Source organism: Neofelis nebulosa, chromosome 2 (assembly GCF_028018385.1).
Source record: "Neofelis nebulosa isolate mNeoNeb1 chromosome 2, mNeoNeb1.pri, whole genome shotgun sequence".
NCBI lineage: Eukaryota > Metazoa > Chordata > Mammalia > Carnivora > Felidae > Neofelis > Neofelis nebulosa.
Window position 1 is genome coordinate 98,587,862 of NC_080783.1, and position 23,464 is coordinate 98,611,325.

At 40.7% G+C, this 23,464-nt stretch overlaps 1 long non-coding RNA gene across 2 annotated transcripts in view; it reads left to right on the forward strand.

Annotated features, from left to right (window-relative positions):
• The window catches only part of LOC131503792 (uncharacterized), a 101,333-nt gene that overhangs the window by 14,612 nt on the left and 63,257 nt on the right, over positions 1-23,464 (forward strand). For both annotated transcript variants that reach the window (XR_009257607.1, XR_009257608.1), the window contains 3 exons: positions 15,914-15,988; positions 16,468-16,700; positions 17,777-22,617. This is a non-coding gene — a long non-coding RNA (uncharacterized LOC131503792). The remainder of the gene's footprint in view (positions 1-15,913; positions 15,989-16,467; positions 16,701-17,776; positions 22,618-23,464) is intronic.

Genomic DNA, 23,464 nt, shown 5'->3' on the forward strand with positions numbered 1-23,464 from the left:
ATTAAAATAACAACAGGCACTGAGTTCTTTTCAAGTTTTAATACACTCTCCCTTTAAAAATATATTTTTCATAAATTACTCTGCTGTCTGGCAGGCCATCACATTCTTCAGTTCCTGTAATAAAAGGGGAATGGTGCTATGTGGGTGTGAAATGTGAAACGTGGAGGAGAACACCATGGTTAAACAAGAGCGGACACTGATCAAGTCCATTAATCAAAGTGCCTTTTAAATCTCTGCAAGTTGAGAACTGTAGCATCCAGGGATTTGATTAAAGAGGAAATATAAAATGGCAGACGAGGTCCAGGAGCTGCCTGGGCAGGTCACATCTCAGAGCCCCTGATTAACAGGATGTTGTTTCCAGTGGGATTTTTTCCCAGGGCCATTTTTTGGAGTTTATTTGCTAAGGCAAGGTGGGTTTATTTGCTAAGGAAATGTGGGTTTATTTGCTAAGGAAATGTAGGTTTATTTGCTAAGAAAAACTCCAATGTTTCCTTCTCTTGGTTATTGGAAAATCACCAAATCCATGATACAGGAGCTTGCAAATCTCCTCAGGCCAGTATCTTATGTCTCTCCATCTTTGGATTACCCCGACTCTCCAGATTTCCATGTACCACAAAAAGATTCCTTACCCTTTTTTTAAAAAAAATTAATTTTAGAGAGAGAGAGAGAGGGAGAGAAAAAGAAGTGCATGCCAGTGTGTGTGCAAGCTGTCGGGAGGGGAAGAGGGAAAGAGAGAGAATCTTAAGGAGGCTCCATGCTCAGTGAGGAACCCGACTCAGGGTTCGATCCCATGACCTGAGCTGAAATCAGGAGTCAGATACTCAACTGACTGAGCCACCCAGGTACCCCCAATTCCCTAACCTTTTTATTCCCCCAAGTCCAATGTTCCATATCCATGGCCGCAAGGATTCCCAAGCACTTTTGAAGCATATTTTAACCCTACAGGTAATGTTTATTATCATTGGTGCCATCTAGTCATTCTTTGATTTGTTTCTAATTTTGTTAGTCAACTCATTCAAAAATATTTATTGAACATTTATGTCTAAGTTCGAAACTACAAGTGTGAAGAAGTCTCTGGGGGTGGTGTGGGGAAGGGACTTTCTTAGGAGGGAAAGGACCTGGGAGGCTGGGAATGGGGAGACCCAGTGGGAATGAAGGCATGTGCAAGGATTGGAGGAGACACAGGAAACATGGCTTGCTCCGGAATGGCAAATTTGGCAAGAGTGAGCAAGAATGAGGTGTGGAGGCGTTGGCAGACAAGCAGGAACCAGGTGATAAAGGATCCCTTTCCTAGGGGATAATGGAAGCCACCCCAGGTTGTTCAATGGGTGAAATGTGTTAGATTTACATGTTGGAAAGACCTGTTCCTGGGGCAACATAGACAATAGTTTTGAGTCAGGAGAGATTTGAGTAAGAGAGAAACCAGGAGCTAAGCTTTGATCTGTATGTAAAATGTCTGGAGAAGGAGGGGAGAGGAATGGGAAGACATGCTCTAGAAACCTGCAGGACCAATGTCAGTTAGGACAAATCTTGTGAGAAGGAAGACTTCAACTCAGTCCAAGGCTGCTTTTACCTTGTTTGCTCACCAAACCTTAAGTAAGCAGATGATATGCCATTTGTGATATACTAGGAAGGTCTTCTTGTGCTTCCCTTGCTTCTACAGGGGTCCTGTATTTTGGAGGTTTTGCCAGTCCACTTCAGTGAGATGTCCACCAGGTCAGGGAGGCCAAGGGCTGTGGCTTTCATGGCCAGCCACACCAGCACCTCGAGCCACTGATAGTTCCACAAAAGATAGGTCACACCTATCATGTTAAGCTGTGAATTTTGAGTCTTGAGATTCTGGATTGAGCAAGTTCCCATTTTCTCTGCCAGTGCTTCAGGGCCTGAACACCTCTTGTGTACTTTATGTCTTTCTATGGGCAGGGGCCACCAAGGCTTATGATACAAAAGAGTGCTTAGCCACTGTGGATGAAAAGAGGAGTCTAGACCATGTGCTAGTCTTTCAGTGCAGGTAAATGGGTGGAGGGTCTTGCCATACATCTACCACAGGGGTGAACATGGTAGAAGAAGCAGGATTGGAAAATGATAGACACTTCAGGGCATGTGAGTTTGAACCATTTGTTGGACTCAGAGGAGACTGAGGTCTGGAATTGGAGCTTGGGTCTCTTGGGACATATTTGAGATTAAAAAAAAAAAAAAGAAAGAAACCATCAATGTGTGTGAATGATGGAGAATGTGTAAGGCATCAGGACAGATCCCTGGAAAACATCCATATATAATTAGGAGAAGAAGAGTGTTATGGATTGACTGTTGTACCCCACCACCCCTCGCATTCATATTTTGAAGGCCTAACCCCAAAAGTGATGGTATTTGAAGATGGAGCCTTTGGGTGGTGATTAGTATTATATAAGGTCAGATGAGTGGGGCTTTATTATTAGTGGCTTTAGAAGAAGAGGAAGAAAGAGACCTGTTTCCCTGCTTACATGCATTGAGGAGGGGCCATGTGAGGACAGAAGAAGGTGCAAATCAGGCAGAGAGCTCTCACCAGGAACTGAATTAGCCAGCACTTTGAATTTGGACTTTTACCTCCAGAACCGTGAGAAAGAAAGGTCTGTTGTTTAAGCCACCCAGTCTATGGTGTTTTGTTATGGCAGTCCGAGCTGACTGAGACAGGAACCTCTGGAAAAGAAAGCAAGGACTGATGGGATGCTAGAGGGAGAGATGTGGAGAGGGCTTTGTGGGGTGAGCATCAGACAGGGAGAAGCAAGGGCTGGGAAACACCGGCATTGGAGGTGTCTGGTAGACTCTGTCAATTTATTTTGGGCTTAAATGTTGCTGTCATCCATGTGTGTATGGTTTATGGCACTTGCAGGTGGAATAAACCTATTAAGAAACACTAAAGAGTGTTTCTTACTTGATTGTGCTCATTCTGATTATCAACAAAATGTTGATTTTAATCTTACAGCTTTTTTTTTCAAACTGCGGTGTTAACAACTATTTATTATAAAAAAAAAGAATTTAGATTAGGATAAAGAAAAAAACACATAAAGAAATTTGTATAAAATTTCTATCTAGAGAAACTTCTTTAAAATCTCAGTTTAGTGTATGTCCTTCCTTGCCCCTTTACTCGTTTTTTTTTTCACTCTCTCTTTCTTAAATTATATTATATAATATTGTAAAATATAATGGGATCATATTGCTTTGTAACCTGCCTTTTTCAACCTAATGAACTCATTACTTGCCAATAAATATTTATCCATGGAATAATTTTGTAAATGGCTGTAACCAATCTCTTATTGTTGGATATTTAGATTGCTATTATCAAAGGATAGTGTAATCACTATCCTTATAGCCAAAAATTAATTCACATTCTTAATCATTTTCTTTGGTCAACTTCTTTAAAGTGGAATTATAGGGCCAAAAAGTGTTCAGATTTTTAAGAAATTACAGCAGTGTCCACCTGTTTGTGTGCTGTATGTATGAAATATTGAAAGAATTTCTTTAAGCCAGAATGTGTGTTGAGAGTGGCTAATCTATCACCATTTTATTATATAGTTCACCTTGCATGTTTATATAACTTGAAAACTAAAATACTTACAGTAAATTGTGGTGGAAAATTTTAATTCTTTCACACTAAGAAAATGGCCAAAATCCCTCATCAGAGGGGCCAAGAGGGCAATCCCTCTTTTAGACTCTTTTGGATATTGCAATATTGCACTTATTGTTGTGAAATTCTTATTATTTACTTGTGTACTTGTCCAAAGTTCCATCTTAAGGTACTGAATTTATCATAACTATTTTATTTGAAAGACTTTACTGCTTGCTATTTGCTTGCTTTCCTACTGATGAGAAATGGTTGTAAGATGGGTCTCCTGCCTTTCTAGGTAAACGTTCTGTGTTCTGTGAGGTGCTGAGTAGTTCTAGGACCCATGGTGGTCAAGGGAATTTAAAATTTGTTCTGTTAGGAAGATTTCCTTCTGGGTGACAGTCTGAGCTGAAAATAGATCCTTCATTGAACTGTACTGAAATGATTTCTCATGGAGGGCTTAGCACAGGTCTGTGTATACATTTCACTCCTTTAAGCAGTGGACACTTATCAAGGATCTGCTGCACGTCAGGCACCATTTGATGACACTTGTGAGCAAAAACAGACAACACCATGGAAGTACCATGGAAGCACCATGGAAGCACCACTCCATGTGGGGCTTCCATTCTTGTGGGGAAATTCAGACAGAGTAAATGAAAAATAATCAGGATAATATCACATAATTTTAAATGTCATAGTGACAGCTGAAGAGATTGACACAGTGAGTGTGGCTGGGATAATGGTGATGGGGCTGCATGACTGGATTGGGTGAGGATGTGAAGTTTGAGCTGAGAATTGAATAATGAGAAGGAGCCAGCCTCTGGAAGGTCTGAGGGAAGAGTGCTTAGGGGAGAACATAAGTGCAAAAATCTCCCTGGGGACCAGGTTGGTATGTTTGAGCCACAGAAAGAAGGCAAGGGTGTCTGGGGCAGAGTGAGTATACAGAAGATGGTTAGAGATGACTGGAGGAGCAGGCAGGGAGAGGTGATGTGGAGCCTTGTGGGTCATGGTAAGGAAACCAGATACTTCCTTAGTGTGTTGAAAAGCTTTCATGCATTTTAAGCAGGAGAATGACATGTCTGTTTTACATTTACAAAAAATTGTAGAAAATGGATTGCAAGGTAGCAGAGAGATCTCTTGCTCTGGAGTAAATAAGGAGTTTCTGGAAAGAAGTAATATTAAACTGTGTTCAATTCTTCTGAGAGGCTGAGATGAGGACAGAAAAATATCTTTTGGACTTAGTAAGATGGCCGCTAGTAAGGACTTAGATAAGAGACTCTTCACTGCAGAGATTTGTATGGAAAACTGACAGAGTGAGTTGAAGAAAGATGCCCTGGTGAGAGAATGGGAGAGAGAAGATCTGGGCTTTGGCGTGGCCACACAGAAGTAAGGGGATCAAGGGAAAATCTACATACCGGGTGGAGTAACCTCCATACCCTTGCCTTTCTCAGTGACCAGAAACCTGGCATTCATAACTAAATGTTGAAGGCCAGGAGATGGAAGGACATCTACCTGGATAAACTGTCTAGTGTCACATACTGACATCTAGGAAGCACAGCAAAGGAGTCAGATACCCACTCCCTCACTGCTCAGTGAGCTCACCAATGAGCACGCTGTGCTCTGACACACTTAGCTTTTAGTCATGTTTTAGTGCCTTGTTTTTAAACATGAACAGAAAGTCAATAAAGAGTATATATTTAGAAGAATCTTTTATGATGAAACACAGAACAAAACAAAGAAACAGGAAAAAAAAAGGACATACAGAAGTCAGACAATAAGGAGATCAGACAAAAACTTCCAAAACCTGTAATCAATACTTTCAGTGACATAAGAGATTTTACATTCATGAAAAATGATAGGGTACTCTAATAAAGGAATATTCAGAAGAAAAGGTAGAAGTTTGGAAATGTAAAATATGCTAAAAGAATTGGTGTAATAAATTTAAGGAAATCTTTCAGAAAAAACATAATAAAAAGATGGGGAAAAAAGCTAAAAAAAATTGATACTACTATGATAAAATCAAAACTGAAAAAAAAATAGCCGTTTGACAAACCCAAGATTTTAAGCTGTAATGAAACAAAATTTTCAGTGCTAGATATTAAATGAAATGAAAATGAGACGTATTTATTGACATAAATAGTTATAATTAAATGGAAAATTCATATTAAAGAATTTTTGTTTTTAAAACTATATTCATACAAAACACAAGACACAGAGCACGAACAGGGGAGGGACAGAGAGAGAGGGGGACACAGAATCTGAAGCAGGCTCCAGTCTCTGAGCAGTCAGCACAGAACTTGATGTGGGGCTTGAACTCACAAAGCGCAAGATCATGACCTGAGCTGAAGCCGGATGCTTAAATGACTGAACAATCCAGGTGCCTCAGGGTGAACATATATTTTAATTTACCTTGGATATATATCTAGAAGTGAAATTGGTTGGTCATATTGGTCACTCTATATCTGATTGTTTGAGAAATTGCCACATTGTTTTCTAAAGTGGATGTATCATTTTGAATTCCCACCAGCTGTGTATGAACATTTTATTTTCCATACCCTGACCAATTTGTTCATTTTTTCTCTTATTGCTTGTGCGTTTGTTGTCACATGTAAGAGTACTTTGCCAATTACCAGGTCTTGAAGATTTTCTTCTATCTTTTCTCCTGAGAGTCTTATAGTTTTAGCTCTTACATTAAGGTCTTTGATTCATTTTGTATTTATTTTTGTATATGGTGTGAGGTAAAGGTTCAGTTCCATTCTTTTGCATGTTGCTGTCCAGTTGTCCTGGTGCCATTTGTTGAAAAGACTATTCTTTTTCCTTTGAATGGTCTTGGAACTCTTGTGGAAAATAGCCATTTACGTATGGGTTTATTTCTGGACTCTCAATTCTATTCCATTGATGTACATGTCTAATCTTGTGCTGGTACCAATCTGTCTTGATTACCATTGCTTTATGGTCAGTTTCAAAATTGGGAAGTATAATGCCTCTTACCTGTTCTCCTTTTTCTGGATTTTACTAGCTATTCTGGGTTCCTTGCAATTCCATATGAATTTAGAATTGGCTTGTCAATTTCTACAATTTGTATAATTTCAGCTGGAGTTCCAACAGATATTGCCTTGAATCTGTAGATTGGTTTGGGGATGATTGCTATCTTTTAAAATTTTTTTTTTTTCAACATTTTTTATTTTTGGGACAGAGAGAGACAGAGCATGAACGGGGGAGGGGCAGAGAGAGAGGGAGACACAGAATCGGAAACAGGCTCCAGGCTCCGAGCCATCAGCCCAGAGCCTGACGCGGGGCTCGAACTCACGGACCGCGAGATCGTGACCTGGCTGAAGTCGGACGCTTAACCGACTGCGCCACCCAGGCGCCCCAAAATTTAATTTAATTTAATAATTTTTTGTTTTTTATTTAAGTATAGTCAGCACACAATGTTACATGGGATGATTTCCATCTTGATAATATTGATTGATTTTTATGTATTGATCTTGTATCCTACAACTTTGCCAAATTCATGTCTAACTTCTAATAGTTTCTTATTGGATTCATTAGGGTTTTCTATGTACAAGATTGTGTCATCTGTGAATAGAGATAGTTTTACTTCTTTTCCAATATGATTTCTTTTTATTTATTTTTCTTCACTAAGTGCTGTTATTGTTTGTATCTCCCTCAAGTTTATATGTTTACATTTTAAACCCCAGTGTGATGGTATTAGGAGGTGGGGTCTGGGTTAGGTGGTCAAATCATGAAAGACACTCTAGAGAACTCCCTTGTTCTTTTTGCCAAATGAGGATACAGTGAGAAGACTGGTCATTCAACCAAGAAGCATGTTCTCACCAGACACAGAATCTTCTATTTTCCAGCTTCCAGAACTGTGAGAAATATTTGTTGTTTAAGCCACTAAGTCCACAGCAACCCAGATGGGCTAATTGCTCTCGCTAGAACATCTGGGATGTGAATGGAAGTGGCAAGAATGGACATCTTTGTCTTGTTCCTGACCTTAGGGGAAAAGCCTTCAATTTTTCACCAGTAAGTAGGATGTTAACTCTAGGCTTTTCATGGATGCTTTTATCAGGATGAGGACATTTCTTCTATTCTTAGTTTGTTGAGTGGTTTTTATCCTGAAAGAAGGTTGGATTTTGTGAAATGTTTTTGTTGTGTTTATTGAGATGATCATGTAAATTTTGGTTTTGTGTTATTGATGTAATGTGTTACATTAATTGAGTTTCCAGTGTTGAATCAACCTTGAATCTCTTGGATAAATCCCACTTGGTCATAGTGTATAACTTTCTTCATATGTTGCTGGATATGGTTTGCTAGGATTTTGTTGAAGATTTTTACATCCATATTCATAAGAAATATTGGTCTGTAGTTTTCTTTTCTTGTGGTATCTGCCTGGTTCTGGTATCAAGATAATACTGGCCTCATAAAATGAGTTGCAAGGTGTTCTTTCCTCTTCTATTGTTTTGAAGAGTTTGTGAAGAATTAATTTTAATTCTAATTTAAATTATTGGTAGGGTTCAGTGATGAAGACATCAAGGCCTGGGTTTTTCTTTGTGGGTAGTTTTTTTGATTACTAATTTAATCTCTTCACTTGTTTTAGGTCTATTTAGATTATCTATTTGTTCTTAAGTCAGTTTAGGTAGTTGTATCTTTCTAGGAATGTGTCCATCTCATCTAAATTATCTAATTTATTAGCATACATTGCTCATAGTATTCCCTTTTAATCCTTTTTATTTCTGTAGGGTTGGTAATAATGTTCTGTGTGTCATATCTGATTCTAGTCATTTGATTCTTGTCTTTTATCAGTTATTGTACTTTTCAGCTCCAGAATTTCCACTTTCAGATAATTTCCATTTCTTTATTAAAATTATATATCTGATGCTAAATTGTTACTATACCTTCTTTTACCTCTTTAATCATGCTTTCCTATGGTTCTGTGAACTTTCTTAAAATGGCTACCTTGAAACCTTTTTTCTGTTAAATCTGTTGTCTATTCTCTCTGATAGGCAGTTTCTATTGCCTGTTATTGGTCATACTTTCCCATTTCTTTGCATTCCTTGTCATTTTTTTTTATAGGAAACTGACATATTAGATAATATATTGCAGCAACTCTGGGTATTGGTCTTCTTCCCCTCAACACTGGGTAGGCTTATTGATATTTGCTTATTTTTTTGGTGACTGGCTGGGTTGTTTTAGCGAAATCTGTTCCCTGACTTTTTCCACAATGTTAATCCTCTGAAGTTGCTCCAGATCCTAGGATGACACCTCATGGCAGTGATACTGATAAAGCTTTCTTCTACTCTTTTCAGACAAAGCTGTTAAGCTCCACTAATAGCCAGCTGATTGCTCTAGGGTTTCAACAATGCTTTGGAGTATATATCCCTCTGTACACTAATCCAATTAAATTGTGGCTGCTTGTAGGAATGGTTTTGGTGGTTAGTGTCTGATATTTGTCCTGATCCCTGGAAGGCTTGTCCCAGCTGGGTTATTTCTCATTTCTCTCCTTCAGTAGCCAGCCTACAGTCTAGAGTGTATCTTCATTGATCCATGAATCTCCTTCCAATTGTCTTTCACTACAGTCCTCATTGTTCTTGAGAGCACTTTTAGACTTGAACTTCTATATGCTTTGTTGCAAATGAAGTCAGTTATTTTGGGAAGAGAGATTAGGAGCTATCTGTTTTATGACCTGCTTCTTCCCCTAAGCAATAATCTCTGAGGCAGGTCTCTGGGGCTGAGAGTAGAGATAATGGCAAGCTTCTTAGAAGGATACCCTCACTCTAGGAGCTGAGCACTTGTTAGGAGGCAGCAGCCTGGGCTCCTCTCAGCTTGCTTCTCCTGGTGGGGAACCACTGATTCATGAGTCAAGGAAAGAATCATAAGGGCCCCAGAGTTCTCAATGTGCCACCTCTATGGTAGAGCCTCCATTTCATGAGTGGGAATTGGGTGGAAAAAGGGAATCTCTACCTTCTTGATCATACTTGCCCAAAAACTTAGCTTTGGCAATAAGGCACTGAGGACTGAATAAGAAACACGGATGTCCTGCTCCCAAGTAGGAGCCTTGGGCTCTTAGCTGTAGTAGTCTGGGTTTGAGTTTCCAACTACCGAGCTGGAGGAAAGGAGAAGAAAGGAGCAGTGTTGGCTCAGATACCGCAGACTCATTTTTCTTCCTGAATTTTCATAGATTTTCTTGAATAGATGCTTTTTTCATTTGCTTTCTATCTTTAGGACCATTACCAAAGGCTCTGAATAATTGTTTTTTAAGACATAATTTTCACCACATAAGCCCCTCTTTGGGTAAAAACACAAGCCCCCCCTTCAGGTAAGCCCCGCTTTTCTCTTGATACCACCCCTCCCTCTGCCCCTTCCGGGATTCTCTCTCTTTCTCTGCCCCTCACTCACTTGTGCATGTGTGCGCACTATCTCTCTTTATCTCAAAAAAATAATTTTCACCAGTTTCACCAGGAAGTAAGTCAGTAGCATTAAAAATTTTTTTAATGTTCATTTATTTTGAGAGAGAGAGAGAGACAGAGAGAGAGAGAGAGAGAATCCTAAGCAGGTGCTGCATCATCAGCCCAGAGCCCAACGTGGGATTTGAATTCACGAACCATGAGAACCACTGAACCACTGAGAATGTAAGTGTTCACCTGAACTGCGAGGGAGGCTGGGAAATGTAGTTTACCCTGTGCTTAGCAGTTTCCGTACATAAATACTTTGAATTTTCTCATAGTTTATCTGTATTTTCTAATTTTCCACAACTAATTTATATTTAGTGCAATGTAAATATAAATTTAATTAAAAATAGAGAATAGACAGAGAAAAACTAGAGATAGGGAATATATTAACAATTCTTTCTGATAATTTTTGCTTGTGTCATTTCTGGAGTGGGGAACTAGGTTAAGAGAAGGTGATTAAATGTGGAGATTCTAGCATATTATTGTAAGCTAAGAATTATCCAAAAGAGAGGAAATAATGATAATGAATGCTTGAGTTGGCTATCCTTAAAGACTATATAGAATCTCTTTTTCACTTGAGAGAGGAGAGGAAAGAAAAGAGAAAAATGTTTAAAAATGATTGCCCATGCTATTTTCACTAAAAATAGGGGAAGTTTCAGGATTTCAAAGCTTTCCCTGGAACTCTTGTAAACAGAAAAAAAAAAAACAAAACAAAACCCAAACAAACCAGTGTTTATTGACCTTGACAAAGTTAACAAATTGTGAAAATTTCCAAAGCTAATGGTTGTTTGTGTAAAAAATTCCTTTGATATGCTGAGAGTTTTAATTAGGGCCATTAAATACAGAAATTCTTAGGTTGCAAAGAATATCAGAACCACCCACTGATGTGCTGATGTGCTGTGCCTTAACCATATCATGCAAAATGAGACCATCATGCAGTGGGGTTTGTTTCACAAACTGTCATGGAACCTACTACAATATGAGTCAATCTTTTGAAAAATGTTAAGAGCCATAAAAAGGAAGTACCGTGGGCATATATAAAGGGAGGGGTTAATTTTCATTGAGAGAATTGGGATCAGCTTCAGAGAGAAAATGACATTTGAGAAAATTCTGGAAGGACAGGATTTTTTGGACAAAGTCCTTGAAAGAAGGCATAGTGGGTTGAAAGTGACAATATGGCTGGAAAACAGAGCACAGGATACAGGAAGAGCTAGAAATTAGCTTGACTGTGGCCTCTGAACATGAAGGGAGGTTCAGTGGAAGGTCAGTCCAGGGAGGGAGGTGACAGTCAGCATGAAGGGTCATAAATGCCAGCTTCAGGAGTTGTGATTTCTGATCAGTATTTAGAAAAACTTACCTACTAACACTGTGGAGGGAGGAATGAGGAGGGGAGAAGAACTGGAGCAGATTAGAAGGAGGTGACTGTCATGGTGTTTTTAAGAGGGGAGATGGTGACTACAGCCAGCACAGAGAGATGTGTGGGAGATACTAAGACACCTCTAGAGTGTGGAGAGGAGTTTTGACAACTTCCAGAGGGAACAAAGTGGTGATCACAGGTCTGTAGGTCTCTTTGACACTTTCCCAGGTGTGGGACAGAGAAAGTTTGAGGTAGATGCCATTTTTGGAAACAACATATAGATTCTCTCTCTCTCTCTCTGTAGAACATTCTTGCAAACTCTCAAGGGAAACCAATTCTTCATGTTAAAGTTTTACAAGTTGTGGCATAAATTGTTTTTCAAGTGCCAAATGTTCCCACTGACAAATCACTAAGGATTCTCTGAGATTGTCAAATGTGGCATTATTGATTTTGAACCTAGCTTTGGTATAAAACCGAGTCGAGTCTCCTCTATGGCTGCAGCCCTGCCCCATCAATTCATCTCTCTGGCATCTGGAAGAGTCCCATTCTTTAGTGAGATTAAGTCACAAAGTTCCTCATAGGCGAACACTCTGGGTGTACCCCAGAGAACTGTCCCACCTGCTCTGGCTGATGCTTGACATTTTGCCCCAGGAGCTTCTGTCTGTAAATCTGTCATTGGCATCCTCACTTTTCCAGTGAGGGAAAGGAAGGGTTCTTCCTTTATTCATCAGCTCATATTCATGTAGTAAGACATCGCTGTGTGCTGATAGGCTGTCTGCCTCACTGGGGGATCAGTCCAGCAGTGGTGCCCACAGGCCTGGTGGAGAAGACTTGGAATTGTAAAAGTCCCTGATGAGTGCTCTCGGAGGGGGATTCACAGGGTACTAAGGGAACACCCAGGAGACATGTCAGGAGCACTTCAGGAGGGAAGTGGCCAGGTGAGAACCTGAGTCATCTTTGATGAGTTTCTTTCCCTGCCCTCAGTGTCCCCACGTACAATCATCAATACATTCTGCTGAGTTTCCCCTGCAACCTTTTCTGGGTCCGTTCTTTCTTTTCCATATCTTCTCATAAAGGAACATTTATGATAGCCTCCCTGGGAGACAGACTCATGTAGATACTAGGCAGGCCTGGGCACACCAGCTCTGTGGCCTCTGGAGCAAGTTGCTAAACCCTTCATGGTCTCAGTCTCTTCAACTAAACAATGGGGATATCAATGCCTTCCCCATAAATCTATGGTAAGGAACAAATAAGATAATATTTTAAAAACAGCCCTAGGCCTGGCAAACTTAAAGACGATCATTCCAGTCTCTTTCCTGTGCCTGCAATTTCTCCCTTTGTTTAATATACTCTGCTCCCAGCCGCCGAATTCATCTTCACAAAACTTTAATCTTATCTCTCCCTGGCTTGAAAATTTTCAGATTCCCATAACCTATGGAATAAAGTTTGTACCAGTAGGAAAGAGGTTTATACTCTAAGGGAGAGTGAAGAAAGTATAAGGAAGAACAGCTTGAGAGCACAGAACAGGGACCCAGGGCATGCAGGCCATTCAGTATCTGGAATATTCCTTAAGGAGGTGATCTTGAGGTAAGATATGAAGGATGGATAGGAGTTTACTACACAAAAGGAAGAATGGAGGGAGGACCATTCCAGATAAGGGCCCTAGAGAGGGAGGAAGAGGAGGAGGGGGTGGAGGAGGAGGAGGAGGAGGAGGAGGAGGAGGAAGCAGCCAGTATGGGTGGAGTTTAGAGAACAGTGAGGAAGGATGAGAAGAGCCAGGGCCATCCAGGTCAGAGCCTTGTAGGCTGTGCCTTTGTGCACTTCTTACAATTTCCATGTATGAAGTAATGGGAGCCATGGGAAGGTTTTAAGCTGTAACTTGTTTTCACATCAGTTTCTCTTGTTAGGAAGGTCCATCCCTGCATTCTTTATAGTAAACTCCATAGGTGCTCAAGGAATTTGACTAATGAAGGGAATGAGATTATACTTGTAAAAATAGAGGAAAAGAATCCTGGTAGTTGAATTTTCAGGTTATTTGGGTGAGAGTGGATGGAGGCTTCACTGCACTTCACCATCCACAGAGTGTCTGGGGACTGCTGCCAACTTAGAGTTTGAATTGATTTGGCTCACCAGGAACACATAGTCAAGACTGACAAACCCATGTCCCCCCAGAGGAAGAAAACTCACACTACCCCAGAGACCTAGACAAAGGGGAATTAAGCTTGCTTGAACTTGAGCCTGGGGACCAGAGATCTGTTGCTGGCTTGGCAGATTCTTGGGTCTCCATGGAAACGTGAGATTCTGGAAAAGTTTTCTTCTTGAAGGGAAGGGCAGTATTGCCTGCTTCCTTTACTCTTGGATGCCCTCAGCATGCATGATTCATGAAGCAGCTGTCTGTAGATTCGGTCCAGACAAGGGGCCATTTTGCACCATTTCTGACCCCGTCATTCCTGGTTGCTCCTCTTGCAGAGCCTCTCAGGCACTCTTGTACCCAGTGTGCCCAACTCTCCCTCATGCAGTGAGGCTCTGCCATGAGTCACAGAACCCAGAGTCATGCGTCTGGCTCATCCTCGTATCTCAGCGCTTAGGATGGTATCTTACACAAAGTGAAAGCTCAACACATTTTAAGTGTACAAATGTGTGAAGAATAGAAGGGAATGATAGCCAAGTTCCCAGATGGCCTGCTTCCTTAGAGTTGAGAAAAATGCATAGCTCAGGTTTCTCAAATTTTAAGCACATACAATTAACGAGAGATCTTGTTCTGATTCAATAAGTTTGGGATGCAACTGGATATTCTGCATTTCTAACAAGCTCCTGGGTGATGCTTGTGCTGCTGGTCCTTGGATCACCCAAGGAGATAAACAGAACAGCTGACTTAAGCCAAATTTTGAGAAAGGGCAATCATCACTTACAAGACCTTATAAATTAGTAGCCTGCCCAGCTCACCTACAAGATAAATGTACAAGCTCAAGTTCACGTGCATAAGGTTCAATGAAGTTTTGGAATATTCATTTCATTTATACCTGTAGGCATAATTGGGCATACATACCAACAATATGTATTGAAAGTCATCTCCACACCAAAGAGATCAGTGGCCATTCAACAGCAATACATAGCATATAATTCCAAGTGATTTTGTAATTATTTCAGAAACACTGAATATTTGTAGGGTTTGGTTTGTATGTTTGGTCATAATTTCATTTATTCAGCAAGCATTTGTGGAATGTTCATTATGGATAGAGCCTCTCTCTGGGAACTAGAGGGCACCCTTCCTTGGGCTCCTAGTCTAGTAGGTGAGACAGAAAGAAAACAAATAATGACAGTATAATATGATGAATTGTCCTCATCAGTGTTGGACAACAGAAATATAACATGAGCCACAAAAGTAATTTAAAATTTTCTAGTAGCCACTTAACAAAAGTACAAATAGTTGTAATCAATTTTAACAGTATATTTTATTGAGCCCAATATATTCAAAACAGTCTTGTTCCAATATGTAATCCATATAAAGATATAGTAGATATTTTACTGTTTTTCATATGAATTCATCAAAAGCTGGCCTGCATTTTGCCCTTATAGCTCATCTCAAGTTGGACTACCCACATACTTCAAGGCCTCCAAGCCATACTTGACAGTGTAGGTCTCTACAAAGTGTGGAGGCTAGCATTCAGCTGGTTAAGTGTCTGACCTTGGTTCAGGTTGTGATCTCACTGTTCGCAAGTTTGAGGCCTGCATTCAGCTCTCTGCTGTCAGTGCAGAGCCTGCTTCAGATCCTCTCTCCTCCTCTCTTTCTGCCCTTCCACCTGCCCCCCCTCTCAAAAATAAATAAACATAAAAAAAAAAGATGTGGAGGCTAGCAACTTCTCTGCTGTAGAACCTGGGAGGTGGGTCAAGGAAGGGGTTAGTCAACTGCACTGCAGGCTAAGGGTGGCAAGTAATGTCTGGAAGGGCAGAGAGGTGTGGGAAGCTGGCTGTGCCACCTGGCCCCAAGACACAGGTGTGACAGGCGAGCAGCCACCCTGAAAATGGTTGGGAGAGCAGGCATGGTGTTTAGAAAGAGAACTCTGTAACTCTGTGGGCCTGCAGTGCTCAGCTTCTGTTAGGCCACTGGTTGGATCCTCAGACAGTTGCATGAATGAGGGTGTGATGATTTTGGTTTCCTCTGCTATCTGAGTGGATCTTGTTCTGAATGAGTGCAGAGCCTACCATGGATCTAAGCCTCAGGGTATCTTTTCACAGAACAGTCACTATCTTCTATGCTGCGGGATCTCACTCCTTAGGGGCAGGTTTGGAGGGGCTGTGTCCTGCTGTCTGCCTTTCTCTGGCTCTCCAGAACTCCAGGCCACCCCTTCTCTTCAGATGATGCCTCAGTGGAACCACTGGCCCTTCATGAAACAAAAGAGCTGCTCTCAGCTAGTTTTTTTCCAACAAGTGCCATTAACCTCCTCACCACCACCCCCTCTCAACTAGAACAGCAGCCATAACCAAGGGTCATTAAATCTGGTTTTGACTCAGGGACAAGATAGACCAGGCACTGGCCTACAAATGTGGACACTAACAGCTCCTGATAGAACCAGGGTGGAAACTGAGGTATGTGTGACTCACTCATACTTTATCCCCAGCACACTGCTCCAAACACAGATATCCCATTACATACAGTCCCCTGGAGATTTGTATTTTCGACTTTATAATTGCTCAGCAAACACTTATTTAATGGGGTAAAAGTGCTATGTTAGGTGTGCAGGGCATGGTTTCCTTCTTATTTGCTTATGCTCTAGGAAGAACAACACACAAAGGCCTATGACAGGTGAACAAACTGTGAGATAGGAAAAAAATCAAAATATTTTCAGGAGTAATTTGTGAGGCTCAACATGTTCAGTGAGGATTTAGAATCATGAAAACTTTCACTGTGGTTAAAGGAATATTGAGTGGCAACGTGGAAGTGGGTGGGACATATTTTGGGTTGGGGACAGGGTAGCTTTTCTAGACTTCTGAAATTACCCTTATAATATGTCTGAGATTAAAAAGTTTTTGTATTATTTCTTACCCTTTTCAAAAAATTGCATAAGGTGGCAAGAAAGGATGGTGGTGTCCGTAGGCTTCTGGAAGGTATGTTCTCAGCTGCTGATGCAAACACTGGGGTGTCAATGTGTCCATCAGGAGACACCTGGTACAGTGGGAAGAACAAAGAACCTGGAGACTAAAGCACCCAGACTTACATCCCAGCTGAAGGTGTGTGGCTACATTATTCCATGTCTCTGAACTTCGCTTTCCTCCAGGGATGTCTTACAGATTTAAAGAGGTAAGTAACACATAAAGTGTCTATGAACATTTGGGGGCTGTTTTAATTTATTTCCCTTTTTCCTATACCTAATGCTCTAACCAATCTTCAGGATGCTCACTAAATAAAAACAACCAGAATTAATTTGAGCAGTTTTGCTACAACCATTCACAAGTAGTTGAAGGGTAGGGATTTGTCATAATGGAGAAGTGTGGGCAGATCCATATGGAAAACAATATTTGCTGATCACTCAAAAGTTATTTCAGAGACAGAATAAAATGTGCGTGTATGTTAGGTAATGCTTTGTAAAAACAGTAAAATAAAATCCAGAAAGGAATGGAGAAAGGGAAGTTGAAATTATGAATAGGGTGGTCGAGGAAGGTCTCACCACAAAGCTGAAATGTGTGCAAAGCCTGAAGGAGGTGAGAGAGCCAGCTGTATAGTGATAGAGGAAGAAAGCATGCTAAACAGAGGGAACAGTAGATGCCAAAGCCCTTATTGGGGGGAGCACTGGCCTTCTAAATATAGTAGGAGCCCATGTGACTGGCATGGAATGGGCAAGGATTGTGCAGGCAGCGAGGGGATCAGAGAGGACACGAATAGCCAGATCACATGGGCCATCTAAGCCCCTCTGAGAAGTTTGGATATGACTCTCAAGTGTACTGGGAATCTATTGGGGCTTGGAACAGAGGGATGCTATTTTTGATTTCTACTTGAAGGTGCTCACTCTGCTTACTATATTGAGAAAGACCAGATTAGGTAAAGGGGAAGAAGGTGGTGACAAACTGGAAGTCAATTTCAAACTGGAAGTCAAGTCAAACCCTTGGTTTGGACCAAGGGTGGCAGTGGAAGTATGTGGACATCAGCTGGAGGCTTCTGACAAAGGTTTTGATTCCCTAATAGGACAGAACATGCTGAAGTGATCCTTCCCTCTTTACTCTTCTTTATGAATTTGATGACCTGACTTGTAGCAGCCGTCTTTGGTCAAAAAACATCCCACGATGTTGACCAGGGGCATTGTCTCCCTAACCAAAACTAATGACTGCTCATCTCTAGATTTCTTGTTTTGTGAATAAACAAACCTCTGTTACTTGCAGCTGAATGCATCTTCAGGGACACAGTGCCCTCAGTGACACCCTCTGTCTCCTGTACTTCATCAGGACCCCAGTGACCTGAAAAGCCAGGCTCTAAGCTATCCAAGGAATCAAAGAATTCCTGTGTGATTGCAGGAGGAAAAAGAATTTGAAACACATTCTCTCCTAATCCCTCTTCATCTGAGCTAATTTCCAAATGGAAAAAGTAATCAATTGAAGTTATATATGTAGCTTATTCAAAGAGCTGAATGAGTGGCTGGAAACAATTCCCCAAACCATGGTTTCCACTGAATAATTGAAATTATGCTGGGGCATGGAAATTTTTCAGCAAATAAAATATGCCTGAAAATCTATTAAAGATATGTCTGCAAAAATCATTTGCAAAAGCCCAACTCAGCAATAAAAAATAAATTACATTTCTGTTCTTGCTGTTGTTCCCTTTGGGAAAGAGCATATTACTACTACTTTGTGGACAAATGGAACCAGTGAATTTTGGAATGAAGAACTCTACAAGTTCTAACCGTGAGGTTTAGACATTAGGTGATAATTCTACACTGAAAAGTAAATAGGGAAAAATTTCCCTGATTTAATGTTGCTCAGGTAATATATATGCTGTTTTGTCTTATCCGTGGGGGTTTTTGGAATTAGAGTTTTCCATCTGTGACTTTGAGTGACAGACAACTTTACTCAGAGATTTGGGAGCTCATTTGGGTTATTTGGACAAGACCTATGGGGTTCAAAGAGCTCACTAGAATCCTTATTTCTATTTTCATCTTATCCTGAGCACAGGGCTCAGAAGAGAAAGTCCCTTCAAAGGGTAAGTTAGAAAGTTGACCAAGGGAATGTAATTTTTGAACTATAAATTGAAAGACCTTCTGAGTAATTTTTTTCCAGCATGAGGCAGCTCTGCCAGTTGGCTTCAAAAACTGTTTGGGTTTGTGTTTCCATAACCCTCCTATACTCTCTATATTGGTTCAGAGAGCTTGCTGGACACCTCTTTAAATTAAGACTACGTAGCTTAAAGCCACAATCCTTTTGCCTGTTTCTTCTTTCTTATATCATTATTTTTTGTCACAGCTCAGGGTACTGGCCTGGGGTTTGCTAACTGCCTTGGGCAGGGCGGAATCTGTGATTTCCTCTCTTGAGATGGGCGTTGGCACTCAGGGATTTCACATTTATGCTAGGCTGGGCCAAGCAGATTCATTCCAGGGGAAATTTGGAATGGGAAAGAGACACAACTTCTCACAGAGTCCAGACCTCCTCCTAACTATCATAGCTATGATTCCATTACTTAAAAGAAGCCATTGCCTTTGGCCCCAAATTAAGAAAAAAAAAAAATCAGCTACCCATTATCAATTAGCTGCTGCAATAGAGGAAGGTCATGGAGGGGCTGAGGGGAGTTGTTGAAACAAAGATAGGATGATGTGACATCACACACTGCTTCTTCCAAGCACAGAGTGAACTTGAACAATGGTACCAACCTTTGTCCTGTGAGCAAATCAAATGTGTTTGGGAACAGTGGCGGGGTGGGAAGGGAGGTGATGAACAGTTGTTCATTCCTTTCATGGTGAAAGCAACTTTAGCAGAGGTTAGAAAGAGAGTGCGTTAAAAAGAGAAATTTCTGTAAGATACTGGATGAAGAACTTTGTGTTTTAACTAATTTAATCTTCAAAACAACCCATCGAGGAAGCTACTTTTATCTTCTTCATTTTACAGACAAGGTAAAAGGTGCTTAAAGTTAAGCAATTTGCCTAGGCTCATGGGTAGCAAACAATGTCAAGGCCATTGCTCTTTACCTCTGCACACTGCTTTGAGGGTGGCCCAATTGGCTTCTGCAGAAGCTTAAGGTGTGTAGAATTGAGTTTCTGTTTCATGGTGGCCTGACATCTGCTCTCTCACCCATGTGTGCACACCTGCTCCCTCGATTTCTTTCCCCACCCCCTCCTCCCTGCCTCTTTCCCAGTGGGCCCTCTGCAAGCAATGGCTAAGAGTGTTGGTCTGAAGGGGACAGTTGCCTCAGTAGCCTCTGGTCTATTTGTAGTGGGGTGCTGGCTGGCTGCATGCAACTGAGCCTGGCAGTCGCAAGCCTTGGCATTGTCTGTTGGCCTCACTGGTTTCTCCCACCTCGGAAGCAACCTGAATATGATTTGAAAGGCATCTGACAATTCCAGTGTGTATTGTTTAGTTTTCTGATGTAGCTGGAGGGGATGGCAGTAGAAGCCCAGGTCAAAAATAATACAGGAAGGATGAGAGAACCCAATAGGGAGAATAAAGGAACACCTGCTGATGCCTGCTGCCATAAAATCAGGTTACCCCGGTGGTGGCCTGCTGACTGGAAGGCTAGGTGTGATTGAGATGGTTTCTGGAGCCCAGGGAAGCATTCCTTATGTGCCCCCATTCTTTTTTTTAAAGTTTATTATTTTAAAAATATTTTAATCTTATTTATTTATTTTGAGAGAGAGAGAGAGAGAGAGAGAGAGAGAGAGAGAGAGAGAATATCCCAAGCGGGCTTTTCACTGTCAGCACAGAGCCTGATGTGGGGCTTGAACGCAGGAACTGTGAGATCGTGACCTGAGCCAAATCCAAGAATTGTATGCTTAACCCAGGCACCCCCACCTGCCCCATTCTTATCTTGTGTTCTGAAATTCCATAATTAGACATTAACTTTAAAGCTCCTTGTCTTATTTTAAAAATCAATGGTGCATTATCTAGTAAAAAGAGAATAGGGAGAAAAATATTGTGCTGGTAGAAAGATCCAGATTCTCAAAATCAGAAAATCTGTAAGAAATTTACTTTAATTATACCATACATATAAACATTTCAAAAACTAAATTTTGTTTTGAATGACCTGTGGGGGTGACTGTATAATGTCAAGAGCTTTTTATTGCCTAGTGCTTTTTTTAGTACATTAGGTCTTAATTTGAGCCTAGTTAAAATATAAATACTCTTGGGAAACTATCACTTTGTATTAGTTTTCGATTTTGTTGTAACAAACTACTACACATTTAACAACTTAAAACAACAGCTATGTATTAGCTTCATAATTACGACTTGTCACTTCATTTCTGGGCCTCAAGCTTCCAGTCTGTAACATGCTGCGTGTGAAATGGTTGTGTTTTTAACAGTGTTATTAGTTTAGACTTTCTGAAACTTGGTTCCAAAGTCATACAATGTTCTCTAGTTGTACAGATGCTTGGCATCCCTTATAAGGAGTGATGAAAGAACTGAGGATGGCTCATTAAAATGGAACCCTATTGAATGTGCCCTGCCAACACAGCCCTGCAGGTCGCCATAGTATCTGAAGGGTAGCTTTGAAAAAGTAATTGATGTCAGAGGATGGTCAGGATGAGGGTGGCCAGACTAGTGTTTCACAAGGTAGTTCATTCGAGCTCTCTTAGTCCCAAGCATCTGGATAAAACTCCCTGCCATGCTTGAGGCTTTCAGAAATCAAAGTAAAAAGCAAACAATAGTAAGTCTTCTTAATATTTAGGAGCAGAACATGTGTGGAAGATACTATTGCTGCCAACCAATATTTCCTGCTTTCCTACCTTTAGACAACCAGTATGATTTTACTTACCCAGCCTCTGAAGACGGATGTTCCAAGTGATCTTTTTGGTCAATGAAATGTGAGTGGGAGAGGTATGGGTCACTTCTGGGGGGGGGAATGGTTAAGAACTGGTTTGTGACCGTAACGAATGTTGCTGCATATTGCTTATTTACAAGTTGCTAAGGAAGTAAACCTTAAAGGTTCTCATCATAAGAAAAAACAATGTGTAACTACACATGGTGATGGATGTTAACTAGAATTACTGCGATGATCATATCCCGATATACAAGTATCAAGTCATTCTCTTGTACCCCTAAAATTAATATAAAGTTAAATGTCAATTAAATCTCAATTTAGACAAAAGGAAAAAGAGGAAAATAATCCTTGTACTCTAAAGAAGCAAACTAAGAATACCAGAAAATTAAAAAAAAAACAACAACAACAACGACTGGTGTGGTTGTCCATGTTTTCTCTTCCTCTTCTACAGTGACCATACAGGTTGGGATGGTAGGTGATATAACACCCAAGACAGCTACCTGGAAGGTGTCAGAACTTGCATATACTGAGAAGTAAACTATTGTTTTTTAAGCTTTTAAGATTTGGGGGTTGTTAGTTATTGTAGTGCAATCTAGCATAACTTGACTTCTACAGAAAGAAACAGGCCCTAAAATTTGGTCAATGGTAGAGATTGTGGTTTAGAGATAAATATCACTTTCCAGACAGAGGACAGAAAAAAGCCCTCATAATCCAGCTTCCTGGATGAACCATTTTGATTTTTCTTTTTATGCTCCCTCCCAGGCTTGAGGGAGTTGGTGAAGTGTTAAAAAGCAGTTAGCAGGGATCTCAAAGAGATGAAGAATTAGTCTGGATTCACAGATCGAACTGCCAACCGCTGGCCGACTGAGAGCTGGTTGGATTTCCAAGCTTGGGTTTCTAAGGAAATACCTTTAACGATATTGTCTGAAGTCTTCTAGTTTACTTGTTTCAGCTCTGATAGGCTGTATGCAAGAAAAAGCACTAGAACTGTCTTTCAACTAAATAACTTGGGATCTTTTGAACTCTTGTTATCTTTGGGCTGATGTGTTTTGACCATCTTCTCAAAAAAACTCTCCCTGCTGCTTCTGATTCAGATTTATTTCCTGGAATGGTCTTCTGAGCTCACCCTTTGCTCCCTGTCTTTCTTTTCTTTTTCCAGAAGAGAATCTATTACAAGCCAAACATCAATCCCCGAATCTAAAATTTAGGACTGCACTTTATGGAAATTGAGCCTGTATTGTTCTTCTCAACACCAGCCAAGGTATCCTAGACGATCCTGGGGGATAATGACCAGCTCTACCACAGAGCCCCAGGCACTGCTCTCCTGTGTCTTTTTCACATGTGAGAATAATCAGAAAGTTCAGATAGTTTGTTAACTTGATAAATATTGACAATGCTCACACCTATGTAAAAGCAGTATTAGGTACTTTGGGGATTCAAAGATGAGTAAGAACTTCTCTGCTTTCTAAATATTCGCTGCTAGTTGTAGCTCACACACTGCAATAATTAAGAGTAAAAAAATGGTATGTTAAAAGAGGTTCTGAGGGGCGCCTGGGTGGCGCAGTCGGTTAAGCGTCCGACTTCAGCCAGGTCACGATCTCGCGGTCCGTGAGTTCGAGCCCCGCGTCAGGCTCTGGGCTGATGGCTCGGAGCCTGGAGCCTGTTTCCGATTCTGTGTCTCCCTCTCTCTCTGCCCCTCCCCCGTTCATGCTCTGTCTCTCTCTGTCCCAAAAATAAAAAATGTTGAAAAAAAAAATTAAAAAAAAAAAAAAAAAAAAAAAAAAAAGAGGTTCTGAGAGCCCTGTTCTCCTGATTACTATTTAGGTGACTTTGATAGAATAATTTGATTATCAATTTAACTTGACTAAATTATAGAATACCTCAAGGCTCAGTTTGGGCGGGTTTGTTATGTTCAAAGGAGCAATATGGTGGCCAAAAGATTATACAAAATATTTCAGTGCTTTACTCAATTTTTTATTGAAATGAGAAAGAGGCTAGTATGTTCTTAATACATGGCCACCCTCTTTAAGATAGTTTTTCTCCCATTGCTGCTCCTTTTAATATCCTTTGCCTTCTGAAAGTCTTTCCCTTCTGCTCTCATTTCCCTG